The following is a 24,917-nucleotide window of genomic DNA, read 5'->3' as shown; positions in this document are numbered from 1 at the left end:
TAAGCCATTAATTTTTGAGATGATTTGTTATACAGCCAAACTTATTGGTACTTTGCCCCTATGTGATCATGCCCCAAAGGAATGAGAGAGAAATATGTAAAGAAGATGCCACAAACCCTCCATTAGCAGAATTCTTTTTTCAGCAGAGAGGATGATTTTGCATGGAGTTATCCCCACTCTCCCCCATGGCCCCTCCTTTTCTGTTAAGGACAGCAATCTGTGACCCCAGAATGGAGACTGCTGGTTGGGTGTGGCTGGGGACCAGGATATGACCTGGACTCATTAACACCATGCTCTAACCAGTTGAGCCAGTTGGCCTGTCTCCATTCTCCTGGAAACTTTTACCACCCACTGTCTCCCAGACTGGAGCACCCCACCCATTAGTGTTCCTTGAGAAACAAAGATGCATGTGAGCACGCAGTGGAAACACCAGGCAATGAAACTTGGCAAATGCTTGCTTCCCAGCACTCTTGTGTTGGGGTTCCATGAGGGCAGAAATGCCACCCTGGAGTCACACGTTCCAGGAAGGCCTCGCTCCTGGCTACAACAGTCTCCCATGGGGATGTCTCTAGAAAGAGAAACTCCACCTACTCTAGAAACTCATTCTCACCTCCCCAATCCTCTCCGGGAAAAGGTTCTTACTCATGTTGTTATTTTAATCTCTTTTCTTTATCTCAGTCCTGGGCCGTATCAGGAGCGAATTTCACTAGCGTTTAACATTTCAAAGAAAAATATCTTTTGATTTGAACATGTCTGTCAAACCCTCCGATCCCCTTCTTTTTTACGAGCACGTCAGGATGAGGGAAGAACTAAAAATGATGTGCTCAGACAGGTCAGTTTTATATGGTTCAATTCATTGTTGCATGTTCCACCTGCTTCTACCCTTGTTTCTTGTGGGATCCTCATCTCTTGGGCTCTTAAAAGAAATGGGATATATCAGAGGGTGAGTTTGGCAACTGCTCCAGGACCCACCTTCTCTCTCCTAGCACGCTCATGCCTCGTTATGCTTGTCTTCAACTCTCCGATCCTAGACACTCTGGCTGCCATCTGATGAGCCTGCCAACTGCCTCAGCTCTCCCATCCGGCTTTGGTCTCCGTTCGTTCATCTCTCTGATTTTAGCATTCTCCCCTGAGCAGGTGAGAAGCTCCTGCACTTGCCCTTAGTCTCATGGAGCATCACCCCAGCTCAGTCAGGCCCCACACACCACCACTGAATTTGTAGCACTCGGGGACAGTCCCCACTGTCTAGTCCTCAAATCAGTCCACCTTCTCCAAAATCAATGTCTCTAAGCTATAACTAATACTCAGATTTCCACCATTAGAGATTCTTTGCTTTAAGTGCTGGGCCAGAAAACTTTTCTGTTAAGGGCCAGATAATAAATATTTAAGGCTTCACATGCCACATTTGGTCTCTGTCACATCTTCTTGTTTTCTTTTTATGTAAACCTCATTCTTTGCTTGAGGGCTGTACATAAACAGGTGTGATCTCGGTTTGGCCTATTGGCCATGGTTTGACAATCTCTCCTTTGAATTAAAGCAGTCTAGTCTTAAAACACAAATATCCCTGGAAATGATGAGTAACCAGCAACTCAGTGTGTTAGGTCATTCTCCTTCTTTCTAGTTCCAACTGGATGCAACCAGGTTTTGAATAAGGGATGAGAGACACAGGAATGCTTCAGGTCAATACGACTGTATGGCCAACAGGAAGACAGGAAATTCTGGGAGCTTTGGGCAAGAGGAGGACAGAGAAGGATGCTGAGTCAAAGTGTCTACATGCGACAATGGTTGCAGGCTGGGGATGATAGTCAAATATGTAACAGCTGGTAAGGTGTGGGTACTGCCCAGAGGAAAAAGACATCAGGCTGGGTCAGAGTCTGAGGTTCCTGTGCACCAGGTGTTAATACTTTAGCTGCAGGATCACGGAGTGGTCCAGACTCATCTTAGGGGTGGGGCTGGGAAGTGAGAGAGAGTGTGTATTATAAGGCCTAAAATTCCATGTGCTGCCTTGACATCTTTCAGCTTCACAGTGCTCCAAAGGTGTAACTGTGAGTTTTCCTGCTCTCACTAGCTATGCTCCACCCTCAGCAGGAAAGTCTCCCCACCTGGCTGGCTCCTCTATCAACCAGACCAACTGCACTCTGCCTGGTCCTCAACCTAAGGAGCTTTAGTTAGTTGCCCGCCAATTCACAAAAGTATTCAAGCAAACCAATGGCATCCTCCTGTGGGACCCAGGAGGCACCCCAGCCCCTTGTTACTATAAAACCTGCCTTGCAGAGCTCCTGTTGGTTCACTCTATTCCCAAGTGCCACCTCCATGTGGCCCTGCAAGGCGTGTGTGTCCTCCTCCCCTGGGCTGTGAGTTTATGTGACTAATAAGCTGCTGTCAGTCTTATATTCCCAATTTTGGGTGTCATACATCTCATACTATTTGGGGAGAGTGGGAATGCCCCTCTCACAAATGGGGCTAATAGGAGGTGATCAGAACTAGGTGTCACTCTGGATCCTTGGGACAGTATTAACCAACCAGTAAAGAAGTATCTTAATTTTAACAACAAATTCATCTGTATTTGAACAACTGGTAGGGTTGTGATGTAATTTGAAGTCCTTGCTACTCTGCTTCTCTAGATTTGTCTTATTGGACAATGCCACTCTTCAGTGAGGGAGCCTGAACTGATGCCAGTACTTCAGAGGTGGCTTGGCCAGAATGCAGGAGAGAGGCTGCTACATTTCGTTCTAAAGTGTACACTGTTCCAGGGGGCTGGCCCAGCGGCTGAGTGGTTAAGTTCGCGCACTCCGTTGCAGGCGGCCCAGTGTTTCGTTGGTTTGAGTCCTGGGCACGGACATGGCACTGCTCATCAAACCACGCTGAGGCGGCGTCCCTCATGCCACAACTAGAAGGACCCACAATGAAGAATATACAACTATGTACCAGGGGGCTTTGGGGAGAAAAAGGGAAAAAATAAAATCTTAAAAAAAAAAAAGAAGTGTACACTGTTCCAGACATCTCTGCAAGGAAGCAATGGTCAGGTTTCCACCCCATTATGACTACAATTCTTGTGTTATTGAGAATGAGAAAGGGTGAGTAAGGTCATCCTGGAGTCTCAGGACCAGAAAGGAACTCATGGTCATCCAAGGCAGTCCCTTCATTATACAAAAAGGACACTGAGGCCCAGGGATAGGAATTGATTTGTGCAAGGTCATTGGGGAAAAGGTGCTGGAGAGAGAAACAGCAAGGAGAAAACAGGAGGGGAGAGGGCAGGTATGAAAATGCCAGATGGGAAATTTGTTGTGTGCCGTTTATGGTTGCCCAAGAATGAGGAAGTGAAATGAGAGCCCCTTGAAGAGCAAACTTGTCAGCTGCTTGGTTTCTACCACCATCCAGAAGTAATTGTTTCAGTAAAAACAAACAGAAATTGTGAATAAAAGACATTGACATCATTGCCATTATTAGTCAAATTTGCAGATGTACTTATGTTAACTTACTTGACATAGTTACCTACTCTGAGATAAGGCAGGATGCAATGCCTTGATTTTTATTAGCACCCCACCATCATCCATTCTGTGACTTTTGCAAGTTACCCAGAAGACAGATTCTGACTCCAGGACTCTGGTAAGATTAATGTCCTCTTTCAAAGATGGAAAACTTAATTCCCTCTGGATGGGTCTTACTCTTTTAGCTCAGTAGGTTGCTCTGTTTTAGTGAAATTCAGAGGCTTTTACTGAAAGAAGATACTGGATTCCAAGTGCAGGCAGGCATCACGAAGAGTGCTCCCAACTAAGAATTGGAAGAGGTGGAGTCTAGCCAAGGGTTTGCCCCTCACCAGCTGTATGATCTTGGACACGTCAAGCCTGTCACTATAAAGCAAGGAGTCTGGACCAGATGACGCTAAGATGCCAGCCCGCCCTGCCATCGCGAGGTTGGATGGTGAGATGGACTTCCATCCCCGTCAGCTGGCGAATGGGTGTGAGCTCACAGGAGGCAGTCACAGGGAGGCTCCAGATGGAGCATTCTCGCTAAGGCGTCAGAATACAGAAGAGTCTCCTGACCCCCAGAAGTTGCAGTGAGCGGCCAGGGTGAGCCGTGGGACATTTTTCTCAGGAGTCGTCCAAACAAACGACTATCTCTTGCCTTTAAGACTCGCGAAAAATATAAATATTTAATAACACGTTCTACACGCAAAGATAAGGGGGAAAACAGGCACTTCCTATTCTTTACTTTATGGTGGAAGAAGTGGATGAACGCTACCTCAGCCAGGTGGTCAAGATGAACACCAAGAGGGGTAAGTCATATCGATAGTGTGTACCTTTGATATGAAAATGGCCCCGCAATTCTGTAGCTTTCCTCTTCAAACCCATAGCTCCAGCCTAACCAAGGAAAGACATCAGAGAAATCCCAACTGAGGGACATTCTGCAAAATACCTGACTGGCACCCTTCAACGCTGTCGAGGTCATCAAAAACAAGGAAAGGCTGATAAACTGTTACAGCCAAGAGAGCCTAAGGCGGCATGACAACTAAATGTAATGTGGTGTCCTGGATGGGATTCCCCAAGAGAAAAAGGACATTGGGTAAAAACTAAGGAGATCTGAATAAAGTATGGACTCTTATTAACAATAATGTATCAATATTGTTTCATTAATTGTGACAAATGTACCTTACTAATATTAAGATCTTAATAGTAGGGGAAACTGTGTGTGGGGTTTATGAGAATTATCCATCCTATCTTTGCAACCCTTCTATAAATCTAAAACTATTCTAAAATGAAAAGTTTATTTAAGAAAAACAAAATGCAGAACAATATGCTTTCTATGTTCCCATTTATATTTTTTTAAAGAGAAACTCGGAGGCAGAAGATTAGAAGGAAGAAAAAAAGGGAGAATGAATGAACTTCTCTAGAAAGAAATATACAAAATGGAGAGGAACTCAATAGATGAGACTTTTACTATATTCCTTTTTGTACATTTTGATTCTTGCTCCATGGGAATATTTGATCTAGCTTTAAAAAGTTATTAAATATAATTAGTATAATTCAGTATTTAATATTTAATGTTATTTAAAAAAATAGAGACTCCCAATAAGCATCATCCTCCATGGTGACGCAAGAAGGGAGGGCATGAGCTCAGGGGCTCCCTACAAACTTGAGCTTGTGAACCTAGCTACAAGGTGCCTGTGTCCCTATGGCAGGTGCTTCATGCAAAAGAAAATTAACGTGTGGAGCAAGATGCCAGAAAAGGTGATAGAGACAAGACAGAGAAAATGTGACAGTGGCAGAGACTTGGTGAGATCAAGACATTTGCAGTTCAGCATCTGAAGAAGGGAGTTGAGGGACCAAGGGGGCAGGAGACTCTTTTATCTGCTACCAGAAGCTTTGCTATGAATAGCGGCAGAGCACTACAAGACCAGCCTGGTTCTGCTGTGCTGAACACAGGGTCCCTAGGAGTCCAATCCACCAGATGGCACCAAGAACAAGAAACGTCACTGACCGCCTTCTTGCTGCTGCTCCCCAACCCCCACCAGCCAGGTGCCTCCAGAAGGGCTTGAGGGCAGTGGCCTCAAGCTTTCTACTCACCCAACTCAGTTCAAGCTGGACAGAGTCTGTCCACAGGTGTCCTAATCCACCAGCCCCACCACCACAGGCCTTTTAAATTCTCCAAAGAGCACTGAGGCTGGAAGGCCAGGTTTAGGTAGAACTTACAGACTTCTCAGAGCACCCTGCCATCATAGCGTGGTTTGTGGCTAGCTGCCCTCAGCCCCAGCCCCTGGCCCTGGCTCCTGGATTCCCCAATTTCTGTTTCCTGTCTAGGTTCCTTCCCACATCTTGCAGCCACTCGTGTAGACACCCCAGTTCATAGTTTTGATTTCTGTTCCTGCTTCCCAGAAAGAGTTGCCCATTGGCCACCACTGAGTGAGAGGCACTGTCCTCCCTCAGGAAGGGAATTCTGGGGTCCCTGTACCCAGAACATGGTCTAGAAGGCGGAGCACCCGCTCCAGGGTGGCATGATCCCATGACCTTGCAGATTCCTCCTGCTCTGCGGAGGGGCTCAACCGGGGAGGGGGGGCGAGAGTGGTGCCCTCTGAAGTAGGGGGCGCAGGGCAGGGCTCCTCTTGCCTGAATCGTGTTGTGAACTGAATTGTGTCCCCCAAGATTCATTCAAAAGAGGTTGAAGCTCTCATCCTGAATGTGAGTATATTTGGAGATAGGTCCTTTAAGGGAGTAATGAAGGTTAAGTGAGGTCATCAGGGTGGGGCCCTGATCTGAGAGGACTGGTGTTCTTATAAGAAGAGGAAGAGACATCAGAGATCTCTCTCTTTGTGTGCTCAGAGAGAAAAAGCCATGTGAGGACACAGTGAAAGGTGGCTGTGTAGAAGCTAGGGAGGGAGGTCTTACCAGAACCCAACACTGTGGGCACCTTTATCGTGGACTTCCAGCCTCTAGAACTATGAAGAAGCAGATTTCTGCCACGTAAGCCATTCAGTCTGTGATAATCTGTTATGGCAGCCCAAGTAGACTCACATCCCTGAGAACGAGAGCAATCCTGTGTGTGGTCACCCCACTCTTAGACATGCTCTCAGCCCTCCAGGTGGTATGAAGGAAGGAAGCTTAGATTAAGCAAAGGGAGGGTAAGAGGAAGAAGAAAGAAAGCTGATGGCTTCAGAGCGTGGAACATTGCCAGGAAGATGGGGCCCGTGGAGCTCTCTTCCTCATTCCATGCCCATTTAACAAGAATGTGTTGAACTCCCACATGTGCCAGGAATTTTCTGAGGCAATGGAAATGCAGTTTGAACAAGATAGAAAGGGTCCCTGCCCTCAATGGACCTACTTTCCAGTAGGGTCACTGGGTGGTGGTATCAAGATGCCCTCTTAAATTCTAAAGAGATGGATGAGCAGCACCCTTTTGGAAAAGCTTGCTGGCCCAGGGATCCCTCAACCTCCCTCTCCATATGTTCCTCATCTCAGAGGGTGACCCAAGTAGAGGGGTGGGGGGTCCCTCTGTTGCCTTGGTGATCATCTCTCCCCTGACACCTCTGGCAGTTGGAGGAGGAGCTCAGCTGGGCCCCAGATGTGGCTCTGGGGGGCCCGGTTGGATCAAGAGGTTGCCAAGAGGTGAGCTAAATCAGGGGCTCTAATCTCTGACACTTGCTGTGTAAAGGTCTGGTCAATGTGCCGACTTCAGTGCTCCGATCCCCTGCCTTGCAAAAAGTCGCTGGAGTACAAATTTCCCTGCCTCCCTCAATTTACACCAGGGATTAGCCTCAATTTACACCAGCTCTAGAGCAGTGTGTCAACACCCTCTGGCTTTTTATTCCAGAAGGGAACAAAGGAAAATGGGGTTTCCCTCCTCCTCTCCCCAAACCCCCTGCTCACCCCCTTCCCAAGCAGAGCGTGGTTCTGACTCCCAGGCTCGGCTCAGCATTCCCCACATGACATCATCCAGTCAGGGTTTCAGATAATATGTGATTCTCCGGGTCTTGAAAGAAAGTCGATCTGATTAGCATTGATCACCTAAATACAAAAAAGGGTCGTGTTCTCAGGGAAGAATTTTCTTTATCTTCTCCCTCTCTCATCTCTTTATTGTCAGCTCTTCTCAAAGCTGTAAAAGCATCAGTTGGCCCAATACCAGAACATGCTTGAGGGTTTTTGTCGTTGTAAAAATTAGGGGGGAAAGACCCTGAAAATTCTCAACCGCAACTTCTCAGTGAGGACGTGAAAGAAGACTAGGCTCAGCTCATACCTTGACCATGAGACTAGCTTTCAAAAGCTTCTGCATATTGCTTTGAACTTTTGCAGTCATCTATCTGGAAATTTTGAGCAAGCAAATCTCCAAATTAAAATGATAAAAAAAAAAAAAAAACCTCCAAAGTACTAAAAGAAGGATCAAATCTCATAGTTTTACAGCCAGGCTTAACTGGAGGGGTGAGCAATAACCTGTGGTTCTGAATGATGTGGGCAGTCACCTGTGTTGTTTTATATTCAGTCTGTGTGTCTGTCTGCCTCAGTTCTCGGGGTCTGTCGAGTTACCGCCACATTTCAGTACTAAAAGGGTCAGTAAGAGACCTGTGCAAGCCCAGCAGATTCTGCTTCACAAACACAGGAAGAGTCTGAGATGGAGTTAACATAGCAGTTTTCCAGACTGAAAAGACTTTTTCTGCTTTCTCAGGAGACCTCCCCACACCTGTGCCTGTCATTGCTGCCCCTATGTATGCCTGCTCCACGGGACCCACAAAGTCTGCCTCTCACATATTCTTGGAGAGTCTTATGCCTCAGCATTCAGCCATGAATCTTCAGTGGCCCCCATCCAAGATCCCCACCCTCAAGTCTCCTCCCCACCCAGTCTCTGGGTCTAAAATTAGCCTACTTCCCAGAGTGCATCAGCCTGGTCTCCCTGGCTCTTCCCTCGTTCATTGGATGGGGTTCCTGGCTAGCAATGCAAGGATAGGGCAGAAGAAGCCATCACACCGAACAGACTTCCGTGCGTCTCCAGATCTCCAAGGAGGCCAGGGCAGAGCAGAAGTATCCATGACCGGGAGCTGCTGTTACCATGATATCAACATATCCTGACTTAGCTCGAGGGTCCCGGCCCTGTGCCCCCTTTCCAGCCCTTCAACAACTCGCGAGATTCCTCCTCCTCTGCAGAGCCCTCACAGAAGAACCAAAGGGAAAATGAGAGTGCGAAACTCTCGTTATTTAAATGTGCTCACCCTCAAAATCCATGGCATATGTCACTGTGGATTATCTACTCCACTGGCAAGATAGAACACGCGCTATAGGCACTGGCTAAGCAGGAAATAGACAGAAAATAGAAAAGTTCATCCCCAATGACTTTTGCAGAATTTTGCAATCAAAATACCTAAGGGGGAAAAACCTATTTGCTCTTCAGTAAAACTTGTAAGTCTTGTCTTTATAAATTTGGGCTTGTTTATTTTGAATGTCATATTCATTTTTTTTCCAGTTTTTTCCACTAGGTCTCCTAGTGTCTTGCTCTGACCCCACATCATGGAAACAGCACAGGATCAGGAGTCATTTCAGAGGAGGGACTAGCACTAGGTGTCCTAGCTGCTTGTACAACCTTGGTTAAATTGTATAACTTCTGTGGAACTTAGTTTCTTTAGACGTCAAATAAAAATTGATCTCAATATTTAAAATCCCTTTTAGTTCTAAAAGTCCATGATGCTATAACTTTACAGTAATTTATATTCTTATACATGAACGAGCTGAGGTTTAAAAGTTATAATCAACTGATTACTGCCATTGGAAGCCATTAGTGCTCATAGAACAGAAATGGAGTTTTGGCATGTGCCTTTGAATGGCTGCTCCTTTGGGACATGCCACATGACTTTGTGGCTTGAAGTGGGATGGAGAATGCACCCTCCATGAAACAAAGGACTCTTTAGGGTCTGGATGCTCAATGCAAACTATAAACCCAGAAAAGACTGCCATATTCCAATGAAAGAAGCTGATGAAAAACAGATGCTGAGCCCAGAGTTGCACAATTCCTGAGGATTGCCCGGCTCCTGCTCAGCTCCCCGCTCTACTCTGTCAGTAATTGAGCAAATGGAAAGGACCTTTCCTGGTCTCAATTCCAGACCCACTCTATCCACTCCCGGGGGAGTCCTGATCAGAGCCTGCCTGGGCAATGACCTCTTGGGGAATGTAGTAAATCCTATACAGTAGGTAATCTTTAAGGAGCCTTCAGGCTTTGGTGCCTTGTGACTCAAAACCTGGGGTCTTAGGGGTAGGAGGTTAATTTCCAGGGAATTAGCCACAGCCCTATCTGCAACCCCAACGTCTCTCAGTCATCAGCTCTGCCTGGGGGGGATGGGCAGTCCAAAATCGATGCAAGCGACAGTGACGGGACAGCAGCTTCACAGCACTGACATTTTACGTGTCGCTAGGGGTGAGGAATGCCCAGTTTCTGCAGAGATAATCTGAGAAGGCTTCTTAGAGGAGGTGGGAGCCTGGGAGTGTTTTAAAGAGGCGGGGAGAAAGGAGGCCTGGTAGACTTGAGATTAAAGAGAAAGCTCTCCACAGGCAAAACCAAGCTGATTAGCTGCCTAAATGCTAGAGGTTGTGAACTCTATGTACCGGCACAGTGGGTGGTCTGCGTCATTGTGCAGATTACTCATGGACCCCCAGAATGTTGTGGGCTGCGCGGCCCAGGTCGGGCTGCAATTGCTGCTCCCTTCAGCCTGAGGCGGGAGGCAGCTAAAGGCATCAGCCTGACAAGAAGACAAGGCGAAGGTGAGGAGGAGAAAGTGGTCTTGGACTTGGAGGATGGGGGCGGGGCGGGCCAGGCAGGCAGGCTGTCCAGGAGCCTTCACCGTCCACCTATTCCGCTTCTTCATCTTGTCCTACCCTCCCAAGGCCTCCATGCCAAGCGCCTTTCCTGCCAGATGTTTTGAATCTCCTTTCCTTTCCTAATTGAAGACAGCTTTTCTTTCTGCTTGAGAGGAAAGCAGAAGAATGTCCCCTACAGCCCCTTCCCTCCTCTCCTGTCTTTCCTCTGGGGTGGAGATGCTCTCCATTTCCAAGCAAAAGGTGGGGTCAGATGGCTCACCCAGCCCCTTCCCAGCAGAAAGCAGTTCTCAGAAGGAAGCCAGTGCCTTTTCCCGTTAGGAAGAATGTGGTCCTCACGGCATCTCCCCCCACCACTCTCCCCTACAGGCACTCACCTCAATAAGATAGCTACAAATTCCATTCCTGCAGAGATGCTGAGCTTTCCAACTGTCAGTGGGGGAACAATGCCTCTTTGCCCCAGATCAGTCTTTCCCTGGAGCACTGTGGCCAGTTAGAGAAATTATTGACTTTTCTCACCAAGTAGCACTGGGACCACTAAATTAGGCATAACCATAGTACAACACCTGTCATTCCCAAGGACGATGATGTATCATCAGAAATCCTTTCAAGACTCACCAATGGGCCTGCACAGTCATCTGCCAGCCTTTGTCAATCAAGGTGATAGTCTGTGATTCTGGGGATCATAAGTCAAAGGACCTATAGAGAAAACCGTGGTGTCACACCCTCTTATTTCATCAATAGCCTAGATTTTTTCAGACCACCCAAGCCTGAGATAAAAATAGGATCCTAGAGCAAAACAGCACGTCTCCGGGAAACTACACTGGTGCTCTGTAGAAATTTAAGCTCCCTCTCAAATTTCTTCCAAGGAGTCCTGGATTTCTGTCTTCCTTGGAGTCTCACCGGTGGCCTCAGAGTGGAGAGTGTCCATGATCTGCTCCGCAAGGAGGTCCTCTGGCCTACAGTGTGACATCCGACGCTTTTATCCTCTCTCACCCTGGCTCATTTTGGGGTAATGACTGCCATTGCTGCTGAAATTCTGCCACTGACATCTGCTGAAGGCATTCAGTTCCTGCTGGTGTCCAATGTCAAGGTCATTGATGTCCATGGTGGGTCATCCTCACCAGTTACTACTGAAGAGGCTGGCATCAATTCTGCAGATGCCTTGCATGCTAACATCTCAGCCCCTTTGTTTTTACTTTGCTCTTTTACTGGTCCCACAGAATCACAGTGATCGGCATGAAGGAAAAGGAGTTTTCCCTTTCCTCCAGAACCAGTGGACCCATGTCATGGAAGCAAACACGTGGGTCCTGACGGTAACTTCGCTCCCTGGTTTCTTGTATAAATAAATACCTGGCCAACTCACCCCATCAATTCTCCACATACGCCGTGTCTTCTGAGTCTTAGCATTCGGTTCCAAGTCAAGCTGAGTCAGATCCAGAATTACTAAGACTGCGGTTGTGAAGAGCTTGGGCTTGAATTCTGCCTCCACCACTCACTAGCTCTGAGCCTTAGTTTCCTCATCTGTAAAATGTGGATAATAATAACTCCTGTGTCACAAGGTTGTGTTAAAGGCAATGCATGCAACTTATTTAACCTAGTGCTTAGAATGTGGTCAATAAATGTTGACTATTACAACTATTATTACTTAATTTTTTCTTAAAGAAGAAGGAGCTGAGGTCAAGATGGGTGAGGTGACTTGTCCAAGATTACACAGCCAGCGAGAGGCAAAGACAAATCAACATACCTTTAGGCATCTGACTCAGGGTTCAGTCTTCTTGAATAATGACATCTTTCCATAGCTCCACAGATGAGCTCCCACCAGAACTGTATTTACCTGGTGGATTTTTCCTGTTTAATGTCACTGATGAGCCCTCACTGAGAGGACTCAGAGACAAACAGAGCCAACGGCAGGCAAGGAAGGAGGTGAGGAAGGACCAGACTGCAAATTCTGATGAAGCAGAGGGAATGGTCTATTAGTCATTCGGTTATGGCCAGTGTCTTCAGTTCCTTGTTTTATGGAGGAAGTTAGACAACAAGGCAACCCCAGGAAGAACATGAGGCTTGGAGACTAGTAAGGCTCTGTTCAAACCCTGGCACACTGATTAACCGTTAGTTGGATTCTCTTGACAATGCGTTGACTAGCATACATGAGAGAGCTCGAAAGGGACCTTGATAATTGTTCTTTTATTTAAAAAGGTCAAACTTGAGAACTACAAAGGGAAAGGGACTTAGCCAAGGTGACACATCCAAGATCTGGGCAGAGCTGGAACTAGAACCCAGGTCTCAGGCCTGTTTTCACATGGTTTAAATATAGACTGTGTCCCTAAAGGCTCCAGAGGCAGGCTTTAAGAAGGGACACATTTCGCATATCTTGGTCTCATGCAGGGTTCTCTGATAGAACAATTCAGGCTTAGCAGGCTGCAGACACACACAGGCAGCCCATGGGAAGACAGGAAGCCCTCATTCTTCTATTTTTTTTTGCTGTCGGATCCCAAGTGCTAAGGCATTGGCAGAAAGAATGTTCTCCAACAGGCTAATTTGAACCTTTAATAAAATAGATGGCCACTTCCATGATGACATTTTAAGGGAGGCAGGTTAATGCTATGAACCAGCTAGCTATGACTGCAAAAAAAATTATTCCAAAACTTACTGGCTTAAAACAGTAAACTTTAACTGGAATTTCTGTGCATCAGGAACTTGAGAGGAGTTTGGCTGGGTGGTTCTGGAGGTCCTTTGTGAAAGTGCAGTTAAGATGTCCTCTAGGGCTGCAGCCATCTGAAGGCTTGACTGGGCCTGGGGTAAATGCTTCCAAGATGGCGCACTCACATGACTGTGGGCTGGAGGCCTCAGTTCCTCATCACATGGAGGCGAAATGTCAGATATGGCAGTTGATGTCCTCCAGAGGGAGTGATCAAGACAGACCAAGGAGGAAGCTGTAATGCCTTTTATGACCAAGACTCAGAAGCCACACACTGTCATTTCTTCCACATTCTCATTTTTAGGAGTGAGTTACTAAGTCCAATTCACACTTAATGGAAGGCAAATTAAGCTCCAACTTTTGAAGGAAGAAATATCAAGAATTTGTGGACATATGTTAAAATCATTGCATGCTCTATCGGTCTGAGCATTATCCATTTGTTTGAAATTCCACTTTGCTGAACCCAAGAGAGATAAGAAAATAACTCACTTTCATTTTGCAAAAAATTTAAATTTATGTCATTTGTGAATATATGAGATGGCACTGACCAGGAGCTGGAAGCTCAGGGTCTATTTTACACCCTTCCGCTGGCATGCTGTAAGCCTTGGACGTGTCACTTCTTCTGGGCCTTAATTTCTTCCTTTGTAAAATGAAGTGCATGGACTGGAAGATTTTTAATTTCCCTTTTGGCTCTGATAGTCTCTCCTCCAATATAATCTATTAGACTTTAAACTCCATTTATGACAATCTCTCTTGTATGTGCTATCTATCTATCTATCTATCTATGTACATATGGTTAACATGTTTTTATATGTCTCTATATTTCAAAAGCCTATTTAAATAAATCTTTTATGGCCGTTTAGTCTTTAGAGGGAAGGTGAGGTTGTTTATGTTACAAGAACATATTTTATTTGCCCACAGCAGCCAGAACACAGCATGCTATTTCTATAAATGGGGCATGATGGTGTTTTGTTATGAAATGCCTTTTGATGTAGGACAGCCACAGTCCAATGACTTCCAAATATATTTCAGCCTACTGTAAAAAATAAAATGATAGATCTTCTCAGGGCCATAGGGTCTCTGCACACATTTCCAAGAACATGAGGCTATTTACCAAGTCCAAACAGAGAAACATTGTTTTAATGGTTATAGATGTGTCCACTCAGCTTTGAACAAGCCCTCTCTCCTCCTCCTCCTAGCCCCTTGTGTCTGAAGCCCAGCATGAATCAGTCATCCTGAGTCACAAAAGAAGTGGCATACCTGAGCATCTTTTCAAGACTAGACACCAACCCTTCAAGTTGTTCCACACACCGCCCCTGACTATTCCTTGACTCCTCATCCCACATCTAAAATACCCATTAATCAGAGGGTCATTTTATTTTCCCCAAGGTCTATCCATCTCGAGAACAAAATTCTTAGGGGAAAAAAAGGTTTTAGAAGTTGTTAGAACAATTTAGGAATTGAAGAAACCATGAGTATTGTTCCAAGTGCTCTAGTTTCTGGGTCTTCCCTAGCAGTCCTTTTGGGCATCCACATCCCAGGGAACTGTCCACACAGGTCCAGAAGAGGCTTTTGCTCAAGGTATTCATTGCAATGGTGTTTACAATAGTGGGAGTTAGAGTCAATCAGGTGTCAATCTGCAGGGATTGAACACGTACATGTGGCAGAAGCACACTAGAGATACTGTGCAATGATTAAAAGTGTATTGGTTACCTGTCGCTGTGTAACAAATTATCCCAAATTCAGCATCTTAAAACAACAAATATTTATCATCATGCAATTGCTGTGGGTCAGGAGCCAGCACGGCCTTGATGGGTCCTTTGGCTCAGGGTCTTTCACAAGTGGGCAATCAAGTGTTGTCCAGAGCTATGTCAGTCATCTCAAGGCTCCACCAGACTGGAGGTGAAAGTTATGCTTCCAGACTTATTCACAAGGTTGTTGGCAAGATTCAGTTCCTTGTGCTATTGAACTGAGGGCCTCAATTCCTTGCTGGCAAAGTATGTTGGTGGTTCTAAGTCCAGACCATGCTGAAGATGAAGTGATTGCACAAGGACATGGATATCAACAGGCTAGAGCCATCTTAGGAGCTGCCTATCATAAGAAGCAACACATTAAAGGACCACATAGCATTAAATACAATGCTTAACAGAAAAAAGTAAGAGTTAGAATGAAATCTGCAGCCAAACACAATTTGTATAAATTAAAATACAGAGGAAACAATGCAACTCTTTATACTCAAGGGTATAAAACAATCATGTGGTAATGTTTGCCTGCTGAGCATGGAGAGTGGAGGAAAAATGAGGATAAATAATGACACAAATCCAGAGCGGAGCCTTGCTGACACAGAGGAAAATGGTGGACTAGGAACTCAGGACCAAGTTCAACTCCACACCTGAAATTCAAAAGAAAGGAAAAGTACAGTAATGAAACAAACATCCTAGGTCTCCCAATACTCAAGCCCTCACACAAGGCTCTCACCAAGGTCCATGTCTCTGGGAGCTCCTCCAGCCTAATGTCACACTGGATTAAAGCCACCACAAGGGTCAGAGATCTCGACCAAGTAAAAGTGGCATCTGTGTTAGTGTGGCATACCTTGGAGTCTGTAAGACAGCTCTAAAACCTCAGCCTGGATAAGATGCACCCACAGGTGACCAACTGTTCCGGGACAAAAGGAGTCCCTGATTGTGGGATTCCAATACTAAAATCAGGACAGTCCGGGGAAAACGGGGACGAGTTGGTCACCCTATCACCCAGGGAGATTGTTAAAATGCAAACTGCAGCACCTTCACAGAAGATTCTGATTCAGTGCGTCCGAGGGAGACCAGGAATCTACCTTTGAAGCAGCCCCAGAAGTCTTTCTCCTATAGCTGGTCCACAGATCACCCTTTGGGAAACTACCGTGGAAGGATAGTTGTGAAATATTGCTGGTAGCCCCAAAGGCTGGAGCTCTTCTCAAGTTTATAATTGCAAATCTTATGCAGCCACCTGAGGATCATTCACCATTACCTGTAGATCATCCTAGGGCTCTAGGTCACAGTTCACTGCTTCTAGAAATTGTGTTCCATGTAAGGCAGACCCCAAGATGTAGGGGGCAAAGTTCAGGAAGGGTTCAGGACAGGAATTTGGGGATGAACGTTTCCCTGACTGGCTGTTACAAGAAACCACACCCCATGACTGGATTAGCCATCTACAGAAAAGGCTCTCAAAAGTCACCCACCCCACGGTGCAATCTGAGGAATGTGCTAATAAGATTAACGCGAGGACCTATAGGTTTTCAGGAAGCAGGCTGCCTAAAATGTAATTCCTGTAAAGTATTTTCTAAATTTGGAAAATACAAAAGGTTACACAAGTAAATTGACAGGAGAAAATGTGATGAGGTAATGACGAACGCCTTAGCAGATCTGGCTGAAGGAGGGTGGGGAGTCCTGATGTCACAGGGAGGGAACCTCGTGTGGCTACAGGTGGACTGAGGTAAATCCATCCTTATGAGGAAGAGTGTGTCAAATCAGAAACGTTGGCCAAATACTCCTAGCGATCGATCAATTGTTCTTATTCTATTTTTATATCTACCAAGTAAACTTTTAATCTCCCTTTACTCTTTGTTCTCCAAATACAGACTGAATAACTTCCATGGGAGAGGTACATGGAGTTTTAGAGTGATTTGTACCCTAGTCTTAATTTTTCTATTGGATTTGAAGTCTACTGAGGGTAGACTCTAATTACCAGAAGACCGATGCAAACAAAATATATGGGTGGTTTCAGAAGTCATCACTAATGATAAGAGCTGTCATGGTTTTAGATTCTTCCTGAAGCTGATCCTGAAATAAAAATTCAAGCGCAAGGTGTTTATTTTGGAGACAATCCCAGAGAACATACGTAGGAGAGTGGAGAATAAGTCAGGAAAGGCAAGGAAGCTGATAAAAGGCACCTATCAAGCCAGCTACCATAAGGGCAACTGGTGTTAGAATCTGCTTGAGAACTCCCAAGAAACAATATGGGTTCTATACTGTCTATATATAGAATGACTTCCAACTTATTCCAAACAAGTGGTATCCATCTACCAGCTCTACATTTGTCACTGGTTGAGGGCTGCTTCTTGGGAATTAAGTCTTGCACACTTCTGGTCTGTCCTAAATGGGAACTGAGCATGCTCTTGTGACCATGCAGAGAGTCACAGATGTTTTCCATAAACAGCCTTGAGACTGTAGAGTTGAATACCAAGGGGATATGGGTGGGCTGTCAACAGCATGTGCTGTAATAGCTCAAATTTGTTGCATGCTTGCAGGATTCCATGCACCAGATCAAACGTATATCATCTCATTTAATATCGGCTTAATATTCCCCATTTCCCAGATCAGGAAACAGATGTACAATGAAAAGCGGCTTGCTCGTGGTACCATAGATTTGAACCGTGCAGTTGGTTTTTAGAATCCAAGCTTTTGGCAACTGTGCTCTGCTAGATACTAGATTTTCCTTCTAGCTGAGGGAATAGAGAAAGATTTCAAGATGTGGGTGTAAAAACCAGGTGCTTCACGCAGTGAGGATTGGGTTTCAGTTTGGGATTTCAGCATTGGTATCGAAGTGTGGACATGTGGATGGAGTTCAAGAATTATCAAGGGTCCTGTTTGTCTGGAATGTAAATCACAGGGAGTTGAGGGTAAGCAATATTGGGAAGGATTTTGAATGCAAAGTAAGGAGTTTACACACAGTGGAGAGGCAATCAGGAACTACTGAGGCTTTCCGAGCATGATAGGAGGTGGGCTTGAGTAGCAGTAAAATCCTGGCTTCTAGACCAGGTCATGGACACTGAATGTTTAAGGACTCTAATCTCAGGTATCAGATCGTTTGTGGAGTGTAATAGAGAGAAGGATCAAATTGGCTAACTTCAACTTGGGCACGACCGGACTTTTCAGTTCCACTCTAGCATCTGGTCCTAAGCTTTCCTACTTTAGAGACTATTTAGTCTTTTCACCCTGGGTTGAGTAGACTCCAAGTGAACTGATGTGAGTCATTTCACTGGAGGAAAAAAATCAGTGAATGATGGTTTGATGAGCCAATTCACCAGGACATTCATAATTACTGATGAACTTGAAATACTTATGTTGATTGGCTAGTTGATGTGTTGTCTTCCTAGAAAGCGACTCTTCTCCCTCTCCTTTTGATAGCTGTTCTTTCTATTCTGGAACCCTAAATGTGAACCTAGCCTAAGATTCCATATTCATCTTGTCTCTTGACGTCTTAATCCAAACTCTCGACTATGCCTTTTGCTGATGACTTTCAAATTCATATCTCCAGAGCTCACATTTTCCCTTGAATGTAATTTCCAACTGTAGGTTAGGTATCCCCACCAGGATATTCCACTAGGACCTCAAACTCAACACGACCCAAAACCAAGCTTGTCACATTCTTCCACAAACAAGTTTGTTTTTCTGACTTCCCAATTTATATTCATGATCCCATGATTCTTTGACTTGGCACGACTCAACCCTCGGAATTGTCTTTGACTCCTTGTCAAGTGTCTACTCCAATGGATATATGTCAACACCTTGTTGATTCTATTGCTATAATGTTGATTAAAATTGGTGGGCCCCTTTCTCTTCACACTAGTATAGTAGAGTATAGTTCAGATTTTCAATGCCTATTGCTCAGCCTTCTAACTGGAATATGTCTTCATTTCTTATCCTGTCTTCCCCCCAAATAAACAGGGCCTCATCCTCGTAATATTTTGCTATATATTTTATCCAATGCTTTCTCATGATAATAATAGCTAAAAGAGATACTAGGTGCTGTTGGGGAGGAAGACATTTCCTCTACCCTCTCTGGGTTCGTCTGGCTGGAGAACGAATTAAATTCACATGAGACAGAACAGCAAGAGAAAATTAAACAAAGCTTTATAACATGTATACATGGGAGAGGTCAGGCAAGCTGAGCAACTTGCCAAAATGGCTGAAGCCCACACCTTAAATATCATATCCAGCTAAAGACAAAGGAAGATATTGGGGGTGGGGAGAATCAGTTACAGGAGGGTACCAGAAACAGGAATAAGACTATTATGCAGATTTAAGTCCTTGCCATTGGCATTGATTAAGAGTTTCTAAAGTCATCCCCCTCTTCTTTCTGGTACAGAAAGGGAGGCACCTTTACAGATAGAGATTTCCCTTACAAATGTAAATGTTTCCCAACAAAGGGCAAGCAAACTCCGCTCCTCAGAGCTGCTTTTATTAAAAGTAACCAGCCCCCCAATAAAATCCTCATGCCAAAGAGACATATCTTGGGGTGGTCAATTCGAGGCCCCCACAGTGCCCAGCCTTGTCCTAAGTGCTTTACATATATTACCTCCTTTGACCTTCACAAAAACCCTTTGATATATGTATAATTATTAGCCACATTTTACAGATGAGAAAACCGAGGTACACAGTGATTAAGTGACTTTCTTAAGATAAGCTAGTGGGTGACAGGACCTGGTCTTGAATCCAGGCCTCTGTCTCTCCTATGAACAAAGGGCTCCATTGAACCTCTTGGCTTCTTTTTTAGACTCTGAACTCCTCAGAGTGTGGGTTGTTCTGCATAACCACGTGACTCCTGCACAGTGCCTTGCTAAGAGTAGCTACTGTTTGATATATTTTTTTTGAATGAATGAAGATTCTGCTTGATGATAGAATTCTGGGAAACATAAAGCTGGAAGTCATTTGGTCCTGCTGTTCCTGTAGACAGGAGACTGTGCCTAATCTAGTCTGATGACATACTAACCAGACCAGAGCATTTAAGTAGTCCCAAGCTAGGGTAGGAATGACCCGAGAGAAGTCAGGCTGCAGCCTACATGAAATCAGACGTTGGGCTCAAAAGCATGTGCTAAGCTCTGCCCCTCCTTTCAGTCCTATTTTTGGACTTTCTTTGTTGCATATCTGAAAATTCATACTGTTCTTAGCCTAACAAAAGAAGAGTCCGCATTAGAGAGACTTAAAAACCCAGAGTGTGTAGCAGGAGAGTGTTTGCAAACAGAGGTGGGGCAGAGGCTCTCTAGAAGTCCTGATAAAATTACTTTTTGGCTGAAGGAGATGCAAACCTCTTCCTGAGGCTGAGCAGTGCTATTTTGTGCCTCTGCTACAGGCATCTTCTCTCTGAAAATCCATCGACCCAAGAAAGCAGGTGGTGGTGGGAGGAGGGGGAGTCCCTGAGCTAATGCTTGAGATGGAGACAGAAACAGGACTGCTTTGCATTCAACCTGGGGAGACGGGGGGAAGGCTGACTGCTCTGTTTGGAGAGGCCCATCTTCAGTTGGCCCCATTCTGAGCACTCAAGTTTTCTGTCAATAAGCTCTTTACAGGGGAGATAAATGGATTGGGAGCTGAGGATGGGAGGAGGGCATCTGGGAAAGAATAAACACATTATCTGAGTCCCTCCACCACGCCTCTTCACTGACATGCTCAAGGACTCAGGCCATGTGTTTAGCAGAGGCTGGGTCGGAAGGAGGCATACTCTCTCCACTCCTGCAGGTGAAGCAAGCTTCAGAGGTCTGGTCCAATAATACTAGACAATGTTTGCAGGCCAGTTATTGACAGCTTGCTTCAGCCACACGGGTGCCAGGTACTGTGCTATGGGATTATCAAAGGACAGTTGACCAGAATCTTGACAGCAAGACTAGAAACAATTGGCCTCTTGCAAAGAGAGAACATGAACATTAATTCTAGAGGGATGGGTGGCAGTATTCTGCAAATGTGGAAGGTGAAATCAAACATCTGAGCAAATTCAAGGAAATTTTACCATGTTTTTTTTCTATAATGGCATCCCTTCCCTGCACATTTTTAAATCCAAGAAGAGTCCTTCCCAAGAAATTATTTGGGAGAAGATCCATGCACACTCAGTTCCCACGATACTCAATCATTCACTGTTGGCTTTATTTTATTAAATATGGCCTCTTCACAGAGTACAGGCCAAGGAATTAGGCATTAGTGTTCAGTTTTGAAGAATAAGGTACTGAAAAATGCTATATTTAGTTAGATTTCCCAACAGTGCAACTCAGACATTCCCAAACCCCCTAGAAGAGCCTTGAGCTTTTAGTGACATCATTGATTGATTATAAAATCTTCAAATAAATCAATGTGTAGCTCTTCTTTGTATTTTATCAGGTAGAAGCAGCTTCCCAGTTCTAGTACATTCCTTCTCCTGACACCTTTGCTGATATGGTGCATGCACACTCCATTTTGTTGCCCTTCATCCTATGTCACCCTTCTTCTATATACTTTATGATCTAGCAGCTACCTATAGCTCTGATTTTGATATGTTACCCTCCTCTGCCAAACAACCATCCTCTAGCACCCCAGGGTCGAGAAATTCTTCCTTTCCCGTGATATAGAGTTCCTCTGCTGTAGAATCAACAGTCTGTTCTCATTGCATTTTCATTGATGATATGTGCAGTGTCTTCTGTCACACCTATTTTTCCTTCTTATACTTCCTACGCTCTCATAGTTCCTTATTTTTGATCATATGGCTTTTTCTGCTTGGACTTTATCTCATGCAGCTCCACTATAACATGCCCCAAACTGAGCCTACTTCTCTTAATTCCCTCAACTCTTCCTTCACTCTGCCCCATCTCTCCCAGCTTCTGATTTCTCAGCCCAGTGAATAACATTATTATGAAATCTGTTGCTGAAATAAAAGCAAAAAAATCTTAGATGCACCTCTTTTCATCATCTTTCTAGATTCCTCATCATTACAATCACTCACACTTACTTTCTAACTTTCTCTCCTCTCCTTAGGTCTTGTTCCCATCATCTCTCACCTAGACTATGGCTGTAGCTTCACAACATGCTTCTATCTATTTTCTGTGTTGCCTCTGTAGGGGAGGAAGACATTTCCTCTTCCCAAATGGGGGTTTGTCTGGCCGGAGAACGAATTAAATTCTCATGAGACAGAATAGCAAGAGAAAATTAAACAAAGCTTTACGAGGAACCATGGCCCGGGGCCTTTCTTCCCGAAGAAAGAAAGGGCACCGAAGAAGTGGGGTGCACAGAATGGTTATATACCCCCAAACAGTGTGTTTCACATGTGATTGAAATGTCCCTCCCATAATAGTCACAAGATTGCCCTGTTGGCACAGTGCTTGATGGACACAGCAGGTAATGGTCTGCTATCTCGGTGGGTGTAGCAGGAGGCAAGTCGATTGTCTGGAGCTGGGCGGTCACAGGTGAGAGCAGCAATCACTTCCTAGCCTTACAAATGTAAATGTGTCCTAAGGAAGGGCAAGTTCCATTCCTCAGAGCCTCCTTCCCTGTCCCAGTTTATCAAAAGCAATCAGCCTCAAGTAATCCTGATGCCAAAGAGACATATCTTGGGGTGGCCAACCTCAGGTCCCCACACCTCCAAAGTAGATACTGTGAAACAGGAACTTTCCCTCTGTTCTCACAACTAGCCCACTCACCATCAATACCTCAACATCACTCCCTTTTCCCTGACTCACCCCAAATCCATGTAAGTAGAAGACAGTGGGGTGAGTCAAGGGAAGAGTCATTTTGATGATTTGTGGGCTGGGTGGAGATTGTAATATATTCCTCTTACCTAACCCAAGTGAGGGAGCCACCAAGAGAATCTCTTTTAGAGGATCTGGATACCCCAAGAAAAGAAGGCTGGAATCTCAGTCCCGTGTTAGAGGTTTGCCTGGGTAGCATACTTGATGAACTTGATGAATTCCCAGCCCTTACCTCAGCAGGAAAAAGGAGAACTGGCTGGAAAAAGGGAGAGTCTGCACTCCCTCCTTTCATGTTGGTATGGGGGCCTGAGATGTCTTTGGGTCGAAAGGACACCGTAGAATGGACCTGGGTTTATGCTGTTTGGCTGTCTTTCCTGCTCTCCACTCAAGGAGGGTGGCCAATGTAACCCAACCCAACATCAATAGGTAGTGACACCATGGGGACAGGGGAAAGTGCTGTTGGAAAAAATAGCTGGAAACTAATCTCTCCAAGTCAGGCAACTGATATGAATCTTCTTCTTCCAAAAGGGTTAAGAGGAAGCATTTGTGTGCCTGTCAATAGAAGGCGTCTACTATCAGCCACATTAGCCAGAAAGGCAGAAATAGCCAGTGGAAAGAAGACTACAACAAAGTCTACTTAAGCAAGATACTCTTATCTCTTATGTCTTCCATTTTCAACACCTCACATGGGCTAGAGCCTTGTAGAAGAGGGGGATGGGCTGGCCTTGGGCAGACTACTCTTTTACCTCTACTCCTATGAGGAGGAGGAGAAAAGAAGTGAAAGAGTAGACATCCCCCCCTCTGGTACCCTCTAACCACAAAAAGTAGAAGAGGAAAACCTTAAATAGAGTATGAGCTTATAACGTTAAATTGGATTCTTCTAATAACTGAAAATGACCAAAAACTGACGAATGAGAAGTTGTGTCTAAGAGGTCAGTACAAGGCCAGAAAGGCATGGCTGAAGGTAGTGACTGGGGACAACTCCAAAAAATTACTTCATATTTGCAGCCACTGAGTAGAGAATGTTCCATAAATGAGTTGTCATAATGACGTGGAAGTGCCATCACATCACCATCCTGATGAAGAGTTCCCAATGACTCCTTATTCCCTACCCTACAGGATAAAAATGTGCTCTTGGCATGACTCACAAGGTGATTTGTGATCAAGCACGTTTTGCCTCCTTGGTATCACTTACCTCTTAATTCCAGGGTTGACATTTTCAATGATCCCAATGTGTCAGGCCCACCTACCCGCCTCTGTCTTTGCAAATACAATTTTCTCTACCAGGAGAGTCCCTTTCCCACCTCATTTATAAGGGGAATTCCATTAAGTCACGGTTTAAGCATGATCTCTTCTGTAAAGACTTTCCTGATGCTTGCAGGCAGAATTACTCATTTCTTCTACCACATTCTCTTTGTTCATACAAGTCAATGATCTTATTGAGTTACTTCTCAGGGTGGTAATTTTGTCTCTGTCTCCTCACCAGACTCTAAGTTCCTTGAAGGCATCAACTGTGTTCTTCTGTATAACCCCATGCCTGGATGGAAGTAGGTGGTTTGAAGGACAAATCCAGAGCCTGGACCAAGAACATAACCAGATGCCCCATGAAATGTGCTTCAAAGAGACGGCCTTAACTCTGCCCTGATGTGGCCTTTGGGCTGAAGAGACACAATCTCATTTTATCTACTTGAGTTCTTTCTATTTGATATAACTTCCTCTCAAAGTCTAGCTGATCCTAAATCCCTACCCTCAGCTAATTCTAAAAGGCCTGCACCCACCCTGACTCAGTGTACATTCTCCCTATCTCATCATGGCAAAGTCTCAGTTACCCATAAGAAGCCACTTTTTTCAAGTCTCTGACCAGGGCTGGTATTTGGTGTTGTTAGGGTAAAATATCAAAAACCATTCATTACATGCTATCTTTAGTTGTCTCTCCCTGGGTAGAAATCCAATTGCACTCAGATTATGAGCTTCTAGAAGGCAGACCTTATCTTGCTGTGTATTTCAAATGGCAGAGACATGTTTAATTCTATAAATGGCTTCTTGAAGTCTGACCTGGGCTAAACCCCGTGCCAAAGTAGCAGACATCAAACGAAGCACTCATGGCCTCTGTTCGAGTGCTTCACAGAGGCTGGTCCTTCTCTGTCTTGGAAAGTTGCTTTCTTTGACCTTGAAGGAAGCTCCAGAAATGGCCTATGGGGGCATCGAGAACAGACAGGGGTGCCAAATCAGCTGACCAGGCCATCAGGGGAATCCACCCTGCGGTCACTGAGATGACAAAAGTCCCATCCAAATTACCCTCACAATGTTTTTAGGTTCTAGCCCTAGAGACTCCCTTCATCCGCCATGCTTGGTTCTGGCTGCAGAGTAACTGCTACAAGAATGTGAAATAGTATAAAGAAAGGAGCGGTAGAATCAGAAATGAATGAATTTGAGTTCATTTTACCCTAAACCG

At 45.0% G+C, this 24,917-nt stretch overlaps 1 long non-coding RNA gene across 2 annotated transcripts in view; it reads left to right on the top strand.

Annotated features, from left to right (window-relative positions):
* LOC103554259 (uncharacterized) overlaps positions 1-24,541 on the top strand; it is a 311,616-nt gene extending 287,075 nt beyond the window's left edge. Inside the window, exon 10 of one of the 2 annotated variants that reach the window (XR_011539768.1) lies at positions 23,949-24,541. This is a non-coding gene — a long non-coding RNA (uncharacterized lncRNA). Of the gene's footprint in view, positions 1-2,624; positions 4,952-23,948 lie in introns of those variants that run through there. The other variant, XR_011539769.1, reaches the window with a different exon arrangement.
* Positions 24,542-24,917: the final 376 nt, after the last annotated feature.

This window comes from Equus przewalskii, chromosome 5, assembly GCF_037783145.1.
Source record: "Equus przewalskii isolate Varuska chromosome 5, EquPr2, whole genome shotgun sequence".
Classification (NCBI taxonomy): Eukaryota; Metazoa; Chordata; class Mammalia; order Perissodactyla; family Equidae; genus Equus; species Equus przewalskii.
This window is presented reverse-complemented; position numbering and strand designations above follow the sequence as displayed.